General features: G+C 38.8%; 2 long non-coding RNA genes across 11 annotated transcripts; one reads left to right on the forward strand and one right to left on the reverse strand.

The window, feature by feature from the left end:
- Positions 1–2,245: 2,245 nt before the first annotated feature.
- LOC120110865 (uncharacterized) lies at positions 2,246–7,140 on the reverse strand. 10 transcript variants are annotated; one of them, XR_016398891.1, is made up of 7 exons: positions 6,533–7,140; positions 4,757–4,945; positions 4,009–4,208; positions 3,354–3,425; positions 3,012–3,227; positions 2,757–2,876; positions 2,246–2,667 (listed from the first exon to the last, which is right to left on the reverse strand). It is a non-coding gene; the product is annotated as an uncharacterized LOC120110865 (long non-coding RNA). The 10 variants fall into 10 exon arrangements; XR_016398888.1 differs by having other exon boundaries at positions 4,009–4,945; positions 6,533–6,677; positions 6,752–7,004; XR_016398893.1 differs by lacking the exon at positions 4,009–4,208.
- Positions 7,141–16,482: 9,342 nt separating this feature from the next.
- Positions 16,483–16,901, forward strand: LOC149751027 (uncharacterized). Its single transcript, XR_016398857.1, has 3 exons — positions 16,483–16,600; positions 16,690–16,791; positions 16,888–16,901. It is a non-coding gene; the product is annotated as an uncharacterized LOC149751027 (long non-coding RNA).
- The last annotated feature ends 1,749 nt before the right edge of the window (positions 16,902–18,650 follow it).

Raw genomic sequence — 18,650 nt, forward strand, 5'->3', positions numbered from 1 at the left:
TTCTAAAGTGCTGTGGCACTTTAATATATGTTTGGTAAACAAACTGAAAAAGTACTTTTGTATAACAAATTTACCAGAAAGGATATTGTATAGTATTATACAACAGAGCATAATAAAATATAGCATATATTAATACATAAATATATGATATAGTATAATATTATTATAATATAGTAATAAAACATTATATACTATAGCATAATAATTTAATATAATATTAAATTATTTAACAAAACATATCAATGTATTACGATATAATGTAATATAATATTATATTTATAGTATAATATTTATAGAAATAAATTAAAAAAAATTCTTCTAAAATGTGATTCAAAAAATGCATACAAAAATAGAAACAAGAATACCTTTTTTTTTGCACAGAAGAGAGTTTGATCCACAGCTAGAGTTCTTTGTTAGGGCACCAGCAGATTTTTACTTTTATAAAGAAACAAAGTATGTAATTGTTATATTTTATTATGAGTATTTTGGTAAAAAAAATAGTTTTCCGATAAAGCTCAAAACAGCTTTTTCGGAAAGCTCCAAAATGGAGCTTCCCTCTAAAAACTATTTTTAGCTTTTTGGGAAAGCTAAAACAGCTTCCCGAAGTTTTTACTAAACATTGTAAACACCTTTTTTCATCCAAAAGTGCTTTTGGAGAACTAGAAAATGCTTTTTGGCTCTCCACAAGCTCCTCCAAACAGGGCCTAATTTAGGCCTTCTTATTTGTTACCCAACTCGATCCAACTAGAACCAGTTGAGACCGGATCATATATGAGCCAGACTCTAAATGAACAAATTACTAGATTTAAAAAAAAATTCATGGATCAGACTTGGCCTGACCCGAACTTTTATTGGGGTAGATGATCAGACTTGGCCTGACCCGAACTTTTATTAGGGTAGATTTAGGTCCAACATTAATATTTGAACATCTGATGAACACTCAACTTTACCTCTCACATGCATTGATGGACGAGGGCTTCTCTCTCTCTGCTTCACCTCCTGTTATAGTATGGGAAGCTTTTCTGTTTTGATGAGGTTTTGGATCAGGTAGAGATCGAGCATATCCCAGCCAGAATCAGCCTCTTTGCAGCCCTGCATGTTACTCTTCGGATTCCATTGCTTACAGAGTAATAAGCTTAGGCCTATAAATTGTCAGGCGCAAGAAAGGTTAGGATCCAATTTTTTAGATCCATGGGCCAAGTGGGGTCTTGAGAAGGCCAGCCAATTGATTGTTGCTCCTTACTTGATCAACTTGTTCCGGCTTGATTTGACCCTATTGAACTTAATTTACTTGCAAGCCTAGGACCCAATCTCTAGTCCTCCTCGTCTTACTTAGGATTGGTGAAAATTGATTTGACTCGATGATCTGGTATACAAGTTGGCCTGGTTGAAATAAGTTAGAGCTTTTGCTTGCACATTAAACTAGTATGTTTGTATGTATATATGTATGTATATTAGAGCTTTGATATGTCCTTGAATCCAATGGAATTGCCGAAGGAACAGGGAAAGCCAGTTCTTCCCTTAACCCTTCTTCCCTCACCTCTTTTTTTCTAAGAGCAAAAAAGGAAAGACATCTATCTGCACTATAATTGTCCAGACCAAAGTACTTAAAACCACATCATCCAAGGCTATATAACATAATTACTCAGGTCCAAATATTTAAAACTATACTACCAACACTCAAATCCACAGTCTCACTACAAAATAATTGATATCTCCCGGCGCTATATTTAGCCTATACCGACGCTTTTAAGCGTCGGCGAATTTCTCACCCACGCTCCCCAAAGCGTGGCTCCGACGTCGGGCAGGTGGGCGTGGGGCCGGTTTAGGCCGACGCGTGAAGAAAGCGTCGGCGGTCTATGCCGACGCTTTTAAGCGTCGGCTAAGGTGGCATATGCCGACGCTTTTAAGCGTCGTTAAATAAGGTGGCATATGCCGACGCTTAAAAGCGTCGGCAAGCTTCAAAGGCGTGGCAGTTTCCCAGTGTTGTGCCGACGCTTTTAAGCGTCGGCAAACTTCAAAGGCGTGCCAGTTACCCAGTGCTTGTGCCGACGCTTTTAAGCGTCAACAAACTTCAAAGGCGTGCCAGTTTTACCGTGTTGTGCCGGTCGCTTTTGCCGACGCTTAAAAGCGTCGGCAAATGATTTTTTTAAAAAAAAAATTATAAAAGTAATTTTTAATACCCTGTACACATTATATTCTAACAAAACAAATACACTAAATCACATATATAACAAAATACACGTCACAAACAAGAACTTTGATTACATTCATATTATAATATTTGATTACATTGTACTTCAAAAACATTCTAAAAATATACATCTCAAATTCCTAAGTACACAATCTACGATATGGGGGCTATATTTTAAAGTTAATACTAGTATATAACCTGCATGATGCATAAGGTACAATTTTTGTTCCTTCTTCCAACTATTCTTCAAATACAATATAGCAATATAATAATTATAACAAACAGAAGGCTTCAATAATTCTATTGCACATTAAACAATTAACTTTAATGATGGCCGAGTAGAAGCCCCCATCATTTTCCGCTGTGTATATCTTTCTGTCAGTCTCAACATCAAAAATAGTCACCACATTTTCCGCTGCTGCTGCTAAATACTGTCCAATGTAAGGCTGAAACCTAACTTGCACTGTACCACCCTGTTTGACCAACAATAAAGAATTAATACATGAGCACAATTAACTACAACCAAAGGTGAACATATAAAAGCATAATCATAAAAACTAACCTTAGAAACACGTGAGCATGAAAACTGGGCTGGTTAAGAGTCCTAGGCTTCAGAGAAGCATTAACAAAAAAGAGCTATTGGAGATAAAGAAAATGCATGCTCTGTTTGATCCAGTGATCCCTGCATGATGGTTGAAACAACTGAATTGGCATCAGTCTTGTTGGTTTCAATGCCAGTTGGCATCTCTACCAACAGCATAGTGTAAATGGAGGCAGGGCCATCTGCTACCCTGAAATAGGATTTGCTGTTAGTTACCTTCAGGAGTCCTGGGCTTTGCTGTTAGCCGCCTTCAGTACTTTTAATCCTCTTGGAGTGTAAGATCATCCCTATTAAAATATAAGAAAAATGCTTGTTATTCGCCAGATAAGCACCGAAGACAGCTACACTTGAAACCAAAACCTTCAGCAAGAATTTTCTGCCGAGCCTCATAACCCATGCTAACATCAATATAGCAGATCCGCAGTTCCTCACCTAAACCAGTTAAAATATTAATTAATTATCAAGACAATTAGCTTCCATTCATAGTAGAAAAGAAAAGGATAGTATAATGCAAATAGTTCATAAGGTAACTGGAACAAAGATTGTGCCTTAACAGACCTGCTTCGATGTCATGGACAGCCTTCAATTTTGCATTTGCATTCTCTATCCATAATATATGTGTATTTGGATCTGGAAAAAAAAATAACAATTGTTTAGCTTATCTATTTCTTTTCCACAACAAAGTGTTGGATACAGATGCCAAAGTTAATATGACGGAATTCAAAATGCATACAAGAGCACCTACAAGAGCACCTTATGCTCATTTTGAGTTTATAAAATACTTATCCACCAAGTAGCACAAGATCTGTAATAGATATTTTGTAAGCCTAATGCAATGTTTGTTTGGAATAATAAAGGCTAGAATGGAATTGATATTCCAACTTCGGTCTGATTCCAACATTTGGCATACATGCTGGCAAGGGAGAAAATGAGGTGGAAGAAGGAATATGGATAGGAGACAGGCTTAGCCTCATCCTTCTTCCTGTCTTCCTGCTCCTCTACCTTGTCAAAAGGAAGCAAAGGCCTCTCAGAACCTACACCAGGTGGAACACAGGAAACATCGAGCACATGTCAAAGGCTTATGAGGTTCCATATCAAAATAAATCACCTGAAGGCAGGCACATAACTTCCCAATAGATTTCACCGGACTATTATGGTGGGACTTACAGACCCTAGGATACCCCCCCCTGCAAAGGGCACTCCATCTGCTTACCCTTCCTGTAGTTTATAAGCAGCCCACAAAAATTTACATGGTTTCCATCTTCTATAGACAAATTACTCTTATCTTTGCCACCTGATACGTCAAGTTAGTGTTGTAGATATTGGAAGGTCAAATGCAGTGGGAAATCGGAGACCAGAGCCTTTGAACTTTGATACAGGGCATAACCAACAAAAGATGTTAGGCCCTAGTACCTGCAGGAAAAATTGATTTGAAGTTAATCAATAGCGTAATGACCAGATATCAGATATCCAGGTGCATGATCTCCCCTGAGCTCATATATATAAACAGTCAAACATGAAACAAACTTGTGTTGCGCACTTTAAAGAAGACACATGATTTAAGGACCAACCAATGGCTACCCTTTAAAATTAAGCCTTCAATTGGAACCATGATAAACTTGTAGCTCAAAATACAAAATGCCTTGAAAGCTAACTAGCCTGAACTGAGAGCAAGTGCAGTTGTAGTGAAGCAGAACCCTTAATGTTTAAAGAGTGAAAGAAACAAGGAAAGAAGTCATCTAGCGTGCACAACATCTTAGTTCGAAAAGATCCACATAAGAGTGACCGTCCTCTTCTCCAATGTAAACTTCACAGAACCATAAAATAAAGTAGATGCTAAGCAACAATAACAAAAGTATATGATTGAAATAATGTTGACCTTGAAAGTAGCAATAGAACATATCCAAGATAGGACAAGCAGGGATTAATACGAGTGAAAAATGTCTATGCTATCACCATACCAATGATCTGTCAAGTTGATAAATGTCCGAAAGTCAAAATCAGACTTGAGGAATGATGCTATCAAAGTGAGTCATCTTCTTCTTTTTTTCTTTTAGAGGAAAGTTACTCACACATGTTGTTTTATTAGAGTAACTACTCTGCAGCTGATCCTTCTGTGCATCATGAATAAAATTTCCAACAAAAAGAACCTGAAATAATATTGAAATAATTTATGAATAGGATTTGGGAATTATAATGTGATGATCTATGTTTCCGTAAACTAATTCGAGATAGATTAGAAAATAAGTACAAATTGTAGCTTGCTGGCTTAGCAAAATCATGCTACGACATGAATAAATATGAAGTACTTATTCTTGTGGTGTATAGAACGTGCGATGCATGTCCGTCGATGTTAATTTAATTCCTTGTTCCCATGACTTCTGATTCATCAAGCATTGCATCTGTATCTTAAAATCTTCCATGCGAATAAGCTCAGACTGCAGGTACCCCCCACCCCACAAAAGCCCCTCTCTCTCTATCTCTCTCTCTCTCTCTCTGGGTTTTTTTTTGTAATTTCCGAAGCAAACCTTTTCATTTGCAGTTGAAGCTTTGAAATGCACAGTTGTTGCCGGACTAGTGATCCAACTGGCAGAGACAACTACAGTTCCCACAATTTGAAGGGATCCCTCTCGTCAGCTTTGGTTCATCGTCTCCTTGGGGCTTGGGGACCCCAACCAAGTCATCTCATTTGTCTTGATAACTAAGGAAGTAACTTTTGACTAATTAGGTAACCAGGGGTAAAAAAAAAGCCATGCTCCAAGCCCAGCCCAGCCTCATCGCCATATATTTCCTCTAGAACCAACAAAGACATATAAGATAATGCTTAGATCCAGCAAAATGCCATCTCTATTCCTTTCCACAACTTCCATGTACGTTATATAAAGTCCATGAATCCACTACCCTAACCCTTCAACATCCATCCAAGTCTCTGTCTCCTCACAAGCGTATCAAATGTGGAAATGTTCTTCAGCAGAATCAGCACTATCATCAACAGACTCCTACAATCTCTTCAATATATAGTTACACATGTTTCAATGTCCTTATATGTAAACCTAATTTCATGGTTTTTCATGAGACAAAGTTAGAACTTGCAATGCAGCGTGGACCATTAAAAGCGCACAAGCAGAAGACGACCACTATAGAGACAGCCAACATATCAGAGCATGAAGTTGATCAGAAAAAAGCCAACTAAGTATTTTGTTGCTTCTAAACAGGTATCAAGTGTATTAGAAGCTCCAACATTAGTACTGCTGTATACAAGAGCAAAGCCTTGATTCATCACCGGTTTATACGACTACCACAAACTACAGCAGCAGATCAAACCAAGCCCAAAAATTCCAAGTTTACTGAGCAAAAAGCCAAACAACAAAGAAAGAATAGCACCAATTCTCATCGTATCAAAAATTAGCATCAGCTGAAAATCAGCATCACTAACTCTTAAAAGCCATGGCAACCCTCCAATTTCAATCAGCATATCATCATGCACCAACCAGACTTGTCAAAACCATAGATAAACCCATAAACAAAACACAGAAACATTGACAAACATTTCTTCCTTCCCAACAAAACCAAGATCGACCGAGTCAGAGACCTGGTAGCATCGACATCCAACAAAACCAAATATAATAAATCTACATAAATAACAGAGGATCTAAGTGAGGAAAGCATTAGATCAAGGCCGCAAGAATTTGAGATCTAAGAAGGGGAGTGGTGTGGGGTACAACAACATAGCTTACTTATGAGCGCTATACTGGTGTTCCATTCTCATCAGTTCCTCGAAAGAGGAGGGGGCGGATTTGTGGGGAAGGGCGCACATGCTCCTCGCCCCAATCGCCCTTCCCAGCATCCATTGCAACGATCTCTTGGTCGCAATCATTTGATCTGCTCAGCAGCAGCAGGAGGAGGAGGAGGAGGACGAGCAGCAGCAGGAGGAGGAGGAGGAGGAGGAGGCTTACCTCAGAGGAGAAGGAGGAAGACGGCAGCGGGGAAGCACCGGCTCGCGATGGAGGTGGGAAGTCGGCGCGCGCACAAGTAGGGCATCGACCGAATTTTAGAGGGGGCTGGGCGAACGGAAGGAGGAAGACGGCAGCGGGGAAGCACCGGCTCTCGATGGAGGTGGGAAGTCGGCTCTCGATGGAGGAGAGGGGGCTGGGCGAACGGTTTTCTAACAACGCTTTTATGCGTCGTCGTATTTTAATCTTTTTCCGACGCTTTCCAGCGTCGTTGTATGTAAACCTTTACCGACGCTAGAAGAAAGCGTCGGCAAAGGCTGGATCTGAGCTCCCGACGCTTTCCCCTAGCGTCGGGATAAAAGAGTCGGCAAAGCTCATATTTGTTGTAGTGTCTCTAGATGCTACAGCAGAAAGGTACCATCCCCCAATTCATACTTCATGCCATATGCATTCACTAATGCATTCAAATCAATTAATCCTATAAACTAGTGGGTCTTCTAACCACATCAAAATTTTATGCACCTGATGTAAACCACTTGCTAACTCTACCTTATAGCATTCTTTCTAAAAATAATTTTAATCTTAGTTCTTTAATGTCCTTGTCAAGTTATTATATAATAATGAATGCAAAGAGATCATCCTGGAAAAACCTCTATTTAGTTATATCAGTGTTAGGAGCCCTACAAGACAGTGGCGCATCTACCACATCAATGGTTAGCATAATTTGGTCAAGGGACAAGGTTTATGAAGAATAAAATCAGACGAAAGAAGAAAACAACACCAGTTTGGAAAAGAATTTATTGGTTCTTTCTAAGCTAGAAAATGTGTAGAGAAGTTATAAAGGTTCGGGGAAAAAAAAAAAGAAAAGAGAAACAAGGGGACCTTCAAAATATACTCAAACACTAAGGACTAATTTTTCGATTTTTTTTTGTGGTAATTTGTGCATTTTCTTGATAATTATTGTACATTGGCTTATTTTAGGGATGATTGTCGTCGATTTTTCTACGGCTACAAGTGGATTGCATCAACTTTGCTTTTGATATAGATTTAATTGAAAAATAATCTAGTCCAATTCAAACGAGAATTATTTGGATTAAATTTAGATTGAAAAATTTGATATGTTTCAAATATGGATTGGGTTTGCATTACTAAGTTCCCAATCCAAACCTGAAGTTGGCCAAAACTGACATATTACATATTATATAATCTTGATATAAGAAATCAATTTCCTTATATTAATAAAATTAATATAACCAGTCATTTACATAAATTGTTCATCATAATTGATATATGGTAATCATGTAGAAAGTTGTAGATAATATCTATTTTTTAATAATATTTTTATTATTTTAAAATATACTCGTGTGCTGTACATCTAGAGAACTGTACAGTCTTTGATGGCCACAATGTTACTCAATCATGAAGGATTGGGTCCTCTAGTTTGGTTGCGTAGAGCCAATTGGAGTTTGGGTCCCAACGCCATGAAATCACATTAAGTCCATGGCATTGAGGAGTCCTTGAGTGATTAGAAGTTCTCTATTTGGTCCATGTAACGTTTGGAAAAAAGTCCTAGTTGATTTGGACTCTCTTCTATAAGCCATGAGGAGTCCTAGATTATCTAGAGTTTTGTTTATTGAGTCAATATGTCATTTGAAAGAGTCCTAGCTGATTTGGACTCTTAGTGCATGTCTTTAAAAAGTCTTAGTTATTTGCGAGTCTTAGTTGGTTTCGTAAATTTCGTCAGTTGATTTCATCAAGTGATTTCATTAGTTGATTTCGTCAAATAATTGATTTGATTTAAAAGAGTCCATGTTTAGTTGGGTTCAAAAATTTTGGTTGTAAGAGTCCTTATTTTTCTAACCTCTTACTTTATATAAAGAGAAGATTGAAGAATAAAATTCAGAAATTAGAGAGATTAGATTTCTTTGAGATGTCATTTTTCACGTGAGAAGAGAGATTCTTCTTCCCTTAGTGCGATGCTAAGAAGGTCTGAAGGAAGTTTGGTGAGACGTCATCTTCCCTTCACGTCAACCGTTGGATTGGATTGAGAGTGAGACTTTCTCATCCATCCATACTTATCTTTCTTTATCCCTTCATTCCATGCCTCTAACCCCTTTCTTTGCTCACGCCTAAGCCACATCTCACGTTATACCCCTTTGCTAATTAAGAGTCCTAATAAGAGAAGGACTCCTCCCCCTTCTCTCATGCCTCATCTATATCTCGCGCCAAAATCTTCCCACGCCAACCACTCCCTCCCATCTCTCATGCCAACAACCCTTTCTTATCTTGCCACCTTACCAAGAAAACCAAATCCCATTAGAAGTCCTAACCCCTATCCACGTCCTTCTAGCCCTCATGCCCAAACCCAACCCTACTTTGGGTCATAACCAGTTCCCAACGCATTCCCAACCCCCTCACGCCAAACCTAATCAAGTTAGGGTCCTAACCTAACTCCATCCGCCTCTAATCCAATTAAACACAATTTTCAATTTTAGCCACCAACCATTAAACTCAATAGTACCCAAATTAGCCATCTTCCATCCCCTTCTTCCCCCTTTCTCCCTCCACAAGAACCCTAGCTGCCATTGATGGAAGAAAAAAAAAAGAGAGGACAGAAATCAGCTGCCATCCCAAAATTTAGCAACCTTTCCACCCCTTTTGCGTCAATTGGTATTAGAGCATCCCCTTCCCTTCCAAGACGCAGCCAAATCAAGAGAATAAAATTATTGCCACACCCACCATCCTCATCTTCATCCTTTTCATTTCCCACACGCCACCCCATTTGCGTCATGGATGACTGTCAAATAGAGCATGGTAGGTCATGTTGGGTTTCATGCTATGCACAGCGTGCCATCTTTGGATATTTAACAGCTATCCATCTCCACGATCGGATGATATGGTAGCTATCAAAAGGTATACAACTTTATGCAGTGCAAAGGATGAATCGGTAGCTCCAAATAGGACCTAATAGAATAAAAGGACTCAAGTTTCTTTTTGTTATGCCGTTTGTACCACAAAGTGTTGTGCAATACTCGATAGCCGCCATAAGGAGATGGATGGCTATGAACAACATATGTCGTGCATGATGCATAGGATCATCTTGTTGGATAGTCACCCATTTTCTAATGACGGCTATAAACAATTTATAGTACTCTACGGCACAAACCATGTACCACACATGATCCGGATAAAAAGCCTACCCACTCTTCCCCATTGACCACTTAGGGCTAGCGCCCTTCACTTCTCAGCTCCCAAGTAGGGCCTGTCCCGTTCGAGCAAAGGTGGTACCATTGATCCGATATATTAAACAAATTCTATTTGCAGTAACAGACAATGTTAAATCCTTTACACCCTCGTCCAAGTAACAGCCACAACAACAACACAACCTGAAAGCCTGATACTAGAATCAAGAGTTTTCCCACGGAAACTCAAACTTTTGGAGCGACCACAGCCACTATTAAAACCAACTCCCAAACCCTAAAAACCAACGCTACAACTTTGAGTCAAACACGCTATAACCGCAACAAACAACATCGGAATACATCACTAAATAATTAAAAATACAATCCTTATTTAAGTAGCACTACAGTAAAAGTGGGAAAAGTCGACGCTTAAATGCCGACGCTAGGGGAAAGCGTCGGCATTTTCTGCTCCCGCGCCAAACTTTCCCGACGCTCTTGGTGAGCGTGGCTAATTTGAAGCAGTGGACGACGCTTAAATGCGTCGTCGTAGACTTGATGCTAAACGACGTTTTAAAGCGTCGTTGTTTTTGCCTAAGACGACGGCTATAAGCGTGGTTAATTGAAACGCTGAAACGACGCTTATAAGCATCGCCAAGGCCCCCTTAAAACCCAGCGCCCGACCCCAAGCCCGCATACTTGCCCTAGCTACTCCCGTTACCCCTCAGTTTCCTCTCCGGCACTGCCCTTGCCTTCGTCTCCGGCGCTGCCCCCATCTCCCTCCTCTCCGACGCGGACCGTCCGACTCCTACCTCCTCTCCGGCGTCGACCGACCGACCCCAACGCGCTCCGCCCGAGGTAGTTTCTCCTACTCCCTCCTCTCCCTCCGTCTCGCTTGTTCTCCTCCTTCTCCTCCTTCCTCAACACGCTCCTTCTCCTCTTCTTTGGTATAAGCCTTGATCGAGCTTCGCCTCCGCCCGAGGATCTTCTCCTCCTCCCTCCTCTCCGGCGTCGACCGACCGGCCCGAAGTCCCGATCGATCCAGGCTTGCCTCCGCCCGAGGATTTTTGCCTGCAACATATTATATTCCAGGTTTATAGATATTTCTAATTTTACTGTAGATGCCTCTGATTTCAGCTTCCAGCTTCCATTATTGATTTATTATTGATTATATATTGTTTTTAATCCATTCCTACGATAGTGTGATGTATAAGTAGCGAATCTCCAGAGCATTTGATTCTCCTTTATTTTATTTTTTATTTTTTATTTTATTTTTTTTTGTACGATATTTGATTATATATTGTTTTCCTTTTCTGCTTTTGCTTCAACTCTAATTTTTGCTATGCTACTCTGAATCTTGCTCAAGAAAAGGGATTTTCCTAATCCCGGCCTATGTCAATAGCATCACTAATTATGTCGATTTTAGTTCGATCCATCTAGTCAGTACATTGATAAGAATACATTGGAAATGCAAACATACTAGATATGTTTTGCTCTAGATTGGCTGTAATTTAACCTTAAATCAGGGCCCCATTTAGTGTGTTGGTAGCTAGAGCAATTGTTCACTCCACTTGCACATAATAAGACCTTTACAGGTTGATGTCTTGACATCTTAAATTTTAACCTCCCTAATATAAGCACATGGCCTCCATGCAGCACTCAGATTGCATCATGGTTGAAAATTGAGTTCAAGAATCATTGAGAGATCACGATCTATATTCCTAGTAAAGAGAGATCAATATATAAAATTCTTCTACCTTTTTGATTGGGCAAGTCAACTTTTGTATCACTGATATTTTGGTTATTGAAATTTTTTTCATTCTTCTGTTCGTTTGATATAAATTCTTGATCAATATATATATCTTGTTTAAAATTCTGAAAATTTGGTTCTGCCCTTCTCAACACCTGTATTTTATCGTTTATACAGAGGATTTACACCTGTTCTGATATGACTAAAGGTATTTCTGACATCCATGGTGGGGCAGGGGGTGAACTTCCTCCAGATGGCTGTATTTAAGTTAGCATGATTGTGGAATTGTTGATGCATTGATTTAAATGCCACCTTTTATGAACCATGGACTTCAACTAAAATTTGATTGTGATGATGAAAACATGCTTTCGTACATAGAAATTAAGTAGTTGGTATCTGAAGCCCAATGGCATTCTATTTGATTTATGAAGTTAGTCTTCACTTTCATGGAAGATGGGTTCTTCCAACTGAAAGAGTCCTTCGACTGACTAGTTAGCTTATCAGGCAGCTACAGAACTTGTCCACAACTTAATTCCAGTACTACCTTAAAAATGAAGATGTTGAAGAACTAAACTGAAATGTGGTTAAAAGGATTTAGAGTCAAAACACATGAATTTTCTTGCAGACAAGATAGATATAAATCCTTGAACATATAAAGGTTGACATACCCTCCTTCAATGTGAACTCTCAAATGGGAATTCAACTGTCAGTGATCCCCTTGGGATCCTTGAAAGAGATTATTGTGAATGCCATGGTAGTGTGCTTCAAGTCAAACATGTATTGTGCCTGTCTTCAGAATGTCCAACCCTCCCACTAACAAATGCTGGTGAGAGATGGTTCCTTCCACGTGGAATCATCTTGCACCATACAGAATTCTGTTTTCAAAACATGTAGCTAAATCCCAGAAACCTGTTTCAAAAGATAGAAGCTATGTAAAGAACTGAGTAACACTTAAAGAGTCCTCCACTACTTTGCCTTTAGGATCTCCCTTTGTAACCACTTAAACCAACAATAATCAACCAGAACCAATACGGAACCACTCTTAATATGGTTTCTTCATCAAAGGAATATGTAGCATTCTTGGATTGATCAAAGTTATGTTATCAACATGTTTTGGTTTACTTTGAATCATATAACTAATTCAATCATTTCACTTTGTTTCAGATAATCAAGGTTTGATTTTAGGTCAAAGCAAGAGAAGACACTAGTGAACTATTGGTATTCTCTGAAACCAATACATTGCTGAAAGTCTGAAATGTTGCGTCTTTAAGATTTATATGGACATTGATACAAGAAGTAGCATTCCAGTTAGATATATAAATTTGCAAGGCAAAATATCTTCTAATTTTGTTTATCTTTTTTTTAAAAACTGCAGTTCAATCGGTATTCTAATAGAATGGACAAAAGTTGGATAAATAAGTTAAGATCTAGTGCTGAATATTTGGATGGAGTTCAGAATTTCATTAAGTTTGCTTTTGAGAAATCTAATATGAACGGAAAGATTTTATGTCCATGTCAAAAATGTGTAAACGGTTCTGCTCTTGATCCAAAAATTGTTGAATGTATGGAATGGTTTTCTAAAGGGTTATACTGAATGGGTACTCCATGGAGAGTTCATACCTTCATGTAACCAACCCTCCGATCTAGAAGACACCTTCAATTTTGGATGTAGTGACACGGAACAAAATTCTGTAGAAGAAGATGATATAAGGGGCCTACTTAGAGATGCTCTTGGACATAATATCAGAATTGTAGGAGAAGATGAGCGTGCAGTTATTGATCAGTCCATGCATGTTGAGGAATCTATACATGCTGATGACACAGCTCATTATGATAACTTGGTGAAAGATTGTGATCAAGAACTGTATCCGAGTTGTAAGAATTTTACGAAGATTTCTTTTCTTCTGCATTTATTACATTTGAAATATTTGAATGGATGGTCCAGCAAGTCTTTTACCATGCTTCTTCAATTATTAAAGGATGCATTTTCGGAAGGTGTTACTCTGCCATCATCTTCATATGAAGCCAAAAAACTGATAAAAGAGTTGGACCTTGGATATGAGAAGATACACAGTTGTCCGAATGACTGCATTTTATATCGTGGTGAAAATAGGAACCAAGAGTCGTGCCGAATATGTGGAACTTCACGATGGGAAAAACATAAAGATGACGAGAATGATTCGTTGACTGAAGTGGATGCTGCACCGACTAAGAAAAAACCGGCTAAAATTTTGAGGTATTTTTCTCTTATACCAAGATTGAAAAGGATGTTTGCATCACCGAAGACGGCTTCCTCGATGAGATGGCATGACGAAGGCCGTACAAAGGATGGAATGTTACGACACCCAGCGGATAGTCCCGCATGGAAAGCATTTGATGATAGGCATCCCGAATTTGCTTCTGATGTTCGCAGTGTTAGGTTAGGTTTAGCTACTGATGGGTTTAATCCATTCCGAACGATGAGCTCAACATACAGCACTTGGCCGGTTGTTTTGATTCCATATAATTTGCCACCATGGATGTGTATGAAACAGTCTTCAGTAATTCTATCAATGGTTATTCCAGGTGACAAGGGCCCAGGTAATGATATTGATGTTTTTCTACAGCCTCTAATAGAGGAATTGAAACAAATATGGGAGGGTATTGATGCATTTGATGCTTTTGCTGGCCAAAATTTCAAATTGCGTGCAGCTCTTATTTGGACTATCAATGATTTTCCTGCATATGCTAATTTATCTGGTTGGAGCACTAAGGGGCGTATTGCATGTCCTTCTTGTGGAGATTCAACCCATTCGTATTGGTTAAAACATGGAGGAAAGTTCTGTTATATGGGCCATCATCGGTGGTTAGAAGCAAACCATCCATTTCGATTTCAGAAAGACTTGTTTGATTGTACCATAGAGTTGCGATCTGCCCCTGTTCCACCAACTGGAACTGAAGTCTTTAGACAAATGCATGACACCAATTATATACCGGGTAAGGTCGCCAAATGTTCAAAGAAGAGGGGGAGGGAGCATGTTGGCAGCACAATGAATGAAGGATTAATAGCAGAGGTTGCTGAGGATGCTGACAACTTTTTTGAATGAAGTGAAATTTGTTTGTGAGGTTGGAGTATCTGAACACAATTGCAAGTCTCGAATTCTCTGAATATAGTGTATCCATGGATTGATGTTGGTTTATAGGTTTTTCTAGATGGTGAGATTGATTTCCTTGTTCCTCTTTATCATGTTTATCTGACATATCTGGACCTGACTGGCTGCAGGAGAACATCCTTCTTTTTGTTAACAGAATTGAGAACCCTGCTTCCTAAGCTAGAGGTTTTCGTGTTGCAGTTGGTTGGCGGTTGTTTCAATCAATTCATTAGCCTTCGAGGTCTTTACATAAAGTGGATTGCTCATGGGCACACGCGACCCCTCCATTGACAGTAATGTCCCATGGACCTTGCTGCCTTTGCGTCTGTTTATCTTCAGGGTTGATAATTCTATTTGCTTTCTTCGTCAAGTGGTAGAAAGTTGCTGTGTACTTCTTACAAAGTGCAGACAGGCTAACTAGAGAATCATCAGTTTGTTCATTAGACTGACGTTGTTATGAAATAATGAAATGCCACCTTTATTGCATGTGTTCGCTCTCCACTAATTGCGTGTATGTGTATTTGATGAAAGGTCTTGCAGTTGGAGTTTCAAATGTTGCAGATATGCAGTTGGAGTTTCAAATGTGTATTTGATATGCATATACTTTGAAGTTTGAACATGTAGACTGATATGCATATGAAGTTTGAAGATGATATAGTTGTATGATGATCCATGTTCTAAATGCCTTAAAAATCAGAATGATCCATGTAAAATTTGATCTTCTCTTTTATTAGCCCTTTATTTAGTATAAATTTATCATTTAACCAAATATTGATTCTTTTTTATGCATACCAGGTAACAATATGCCCAGAGGGAGACGATTTAGAGATGTGGAGTTCTAGCATTCTCAGGTGGGATCTACTTCTGATCAGTCCCAGCAGTCATGTGAGCACCAGCAGCACGAGTCAGAATCTCAGCGCGAGCCTCCTGCTGATTGTCCGGAGGATGAGCTCCGGATCCAGGGTAATTCGATTTAAAGTTATGTTCATATTTGTCTTCAACTTTTTAAGACATTTTATTTAATTTGAATAGATGGACAAGGGACAGTGAGGACGAGACGGGGACCCATTCAAGCAAAGAATGTGTGGAAGCTTCCTCCGGGTGAGAAGATCATCATCCGATGCAACGAATTGGGGCAGCCCATCAATAGAGCTGGAAGTCTACTATCAAGCTTTTTAGGATCGATTGCACGCAAGGGTCAGCTGTGTCCACTCAACTATACGAAGTGGAATGACATGCTTCCTTCGTATAAGGTTGAGCTTCTTAGACTTATACAGGTAATGAATTGAATTTATTCTTTTTAATTCGACACCTCCTGTATATTAATTTGCTTAGTATCATAATTTTATTTTAGATGTTTAATATTATTATAACATTCTGAATCTTGTTGTAGGGTAAGTTTGTACTCCCTCCAGAGAGCCATGATTGGGTGCTAAAGTCCCTCAATCGCAAATGGAAAGAATATAAAGCAAAATTGAAGACGGACTTCAAGCGCGAGGGTATGACAGAGGAGGAGGTTGCTTGTGTGACTCCTCCTGATGTATACCCTCAGCAGTGGAGGGAGCTTGTTCATTACTGGTTTTCTGAAAGAGGACAGGTCACGTATATTGTTTCAATATCTTCTATTATCTTTATTATTAATATAGATTGCAAATATATACATTGAATCATATTATACTGTGTGCTTTTATTTTGGCAAACATATTCTAATATTGGTAGAGCTGCACGAGCATCTCAAGCAGTTCCTCATACTTCAGGCTCGAAGAGTTATGCGAGACGTAGAAATGAATTCGTAAGTTCTTTTGAAACTATTTGAAACTCTACTAACATATAGCACGTATCATGATATATAGTTTGCCCATATACTTTCCGTATGTGTAGATAGTAGAGCATGGAAGGGAGCCTGGTGAGGTAGAGTTTTATAAGATGACCCACACTCACCGAGATGGCAGCTTTGTCCGGGACGAGTCGAGAGATATAGTTGTATGTATTCATTTTTTATTTTATCATAATTTTTTAATTAATTTTACTTCTTTTAAATTATTAATGTGATTGTTTGTTTTTTTGAGAGAGATATAGGAAAGAGCTACAAATTATATTTCAGAGCGCGTCGGGGAGTCATCATCATCCGACGCGGCTAGTCGCGTCGAGGCTCAGGTCTATGCCGAATTGATGGGCCCAGAACGTTATGGTCGCGTGAGGGGTTACGGTATCGGAGTTACCCCCACTCAGCTGTCTGCAGTGAGCCGATATACCCAAGATGCCAGACAAGGTACTAGCACTGCAGAGGTTTGTAGTTTGAAGACAGAGATGGCACAGATAAAGCAGTCATATGAGACAAGGATAGAGGAGATGAGGCAGAGTCATATGACTGATATGGCGGAGTTGAAGCAGAGCCAAGAATTGAAGATACAATCTTTGCAGGATCAGCTTGACCATATTTCATCTTTTTTGCAGAGATTTGCTCCTCCGGTACATAACTAAATATATTTGAATATTTTATATAATTATAATGTATTCTTGTATTAGCGTGATGACTTTCGTATTTTTAGTTTCTAAAGTATTTTTTTTCTTGTAGGTTGCTGATACTTCATCTACTCGTAGAGATGATGCCGTCGACTCTTGATACATCGTAGTAGATTGTGTACTTAGAAATTTAAGATGGATGTTTTTAGAATGTTTTTGAAGTACAATGTAATCAAATATGATAATATTGAGATTTTGAATGAAAAGTTCTTGTCTGTGTTGTGTATTTTGTTATCTATGTGATTTAGTGTATGTGTTTTGTTAGAAATTAATGTATACAGAGAATTAAAAATTGCATTTACAAATTTTTTTTTTAAAAAAATGCCATTGCCGATGCTATTTAGCGTCGGAAATACGAACTGGCATGGAATGTGAAATGCCATTAACGACGCTTTATTGCGTCGGTAAAGCAGATTAGGCCGACGCTTTTAAGCGTCGGCATAGCCCAACGGAAACTACGGTGTAAAGCGTCGGTTGAGGTATGCCGACGCTTTTAAGCGTCGGAGTCTTATAAAAGGAACGACGCTTAAAAGCATCGGCATAGACCGACGACGCTTTTTTGACGCATCGGGTTAAACCCGACCCACGCCCACCTGCCCGACGTCTGACCCACGCTTTGTGAAGCGTGGGCTGGGAATTCGCCGACACTTATAAGCATCGGTAGAGACAAAAAAAACCGCCGGGAGGTATTCCTTCTTTTGTAGTGTAGGACAAGCAATAATTGCTAACAAACAAGTCCCTATCTTAGTAGGAGACCAAAATTCTTAAATCTAACACATTGCTGACCACATGTCTGTGTTGGACTCCCTATCCTCCAACAACTTAATTTGGCCAAACTCGAGCCTGACCTCCATCCTATTTAATGCTCCCACTCAGATTGGGTATTTCAATCTAGAGTTTTTTTTGCATGAATACCCTTCTAAAAATACAAATTTGCATGAATACCCTCTTAAAATTTATATTTATTTCTGTACCCTCATAAAATACTATTTTTGCATAAATACCCCTAATATAACGGTCTTCTAACACCGTTAATAAAAATACATATTTATTTTAATTAAAAATAAAATAAAATTTTGAAATTACTTTTTTTTCCTCCATCGCGATCGCCTTATAAATATCTCTTTGCACATCTACTCATTAAGGGTATTTTAGTCATTTTAATTTGAAACCGTTATTTTTTTAACGGTGTTAGATGGCGTGGGTACATATACAAAAACAAAGATAAAAAAAGAGTAGAATAACAAAATAAGTGTTTTACGAGGATATACATGCAAATATCAATTTTGGAAGGGTATCCATGCAAAATTCGATAT

This window comes from Phoenix dactylifera, chromosome 17 (assembly GCF_051530095.1).
Source record: "Phoenix dactylifera cultivar Ajwa chromosome 17, Ajwa_hap1_PhDact_Kaust_v1.1, whole genome shotgun sequence".
NCBI classification, from domain to species: Eukaryota; Viridiplantae; Streptophyta; class Magnoliopsida; order Arecales; family Arecaceae; genus Phoenix; species Phoenix dactylifera.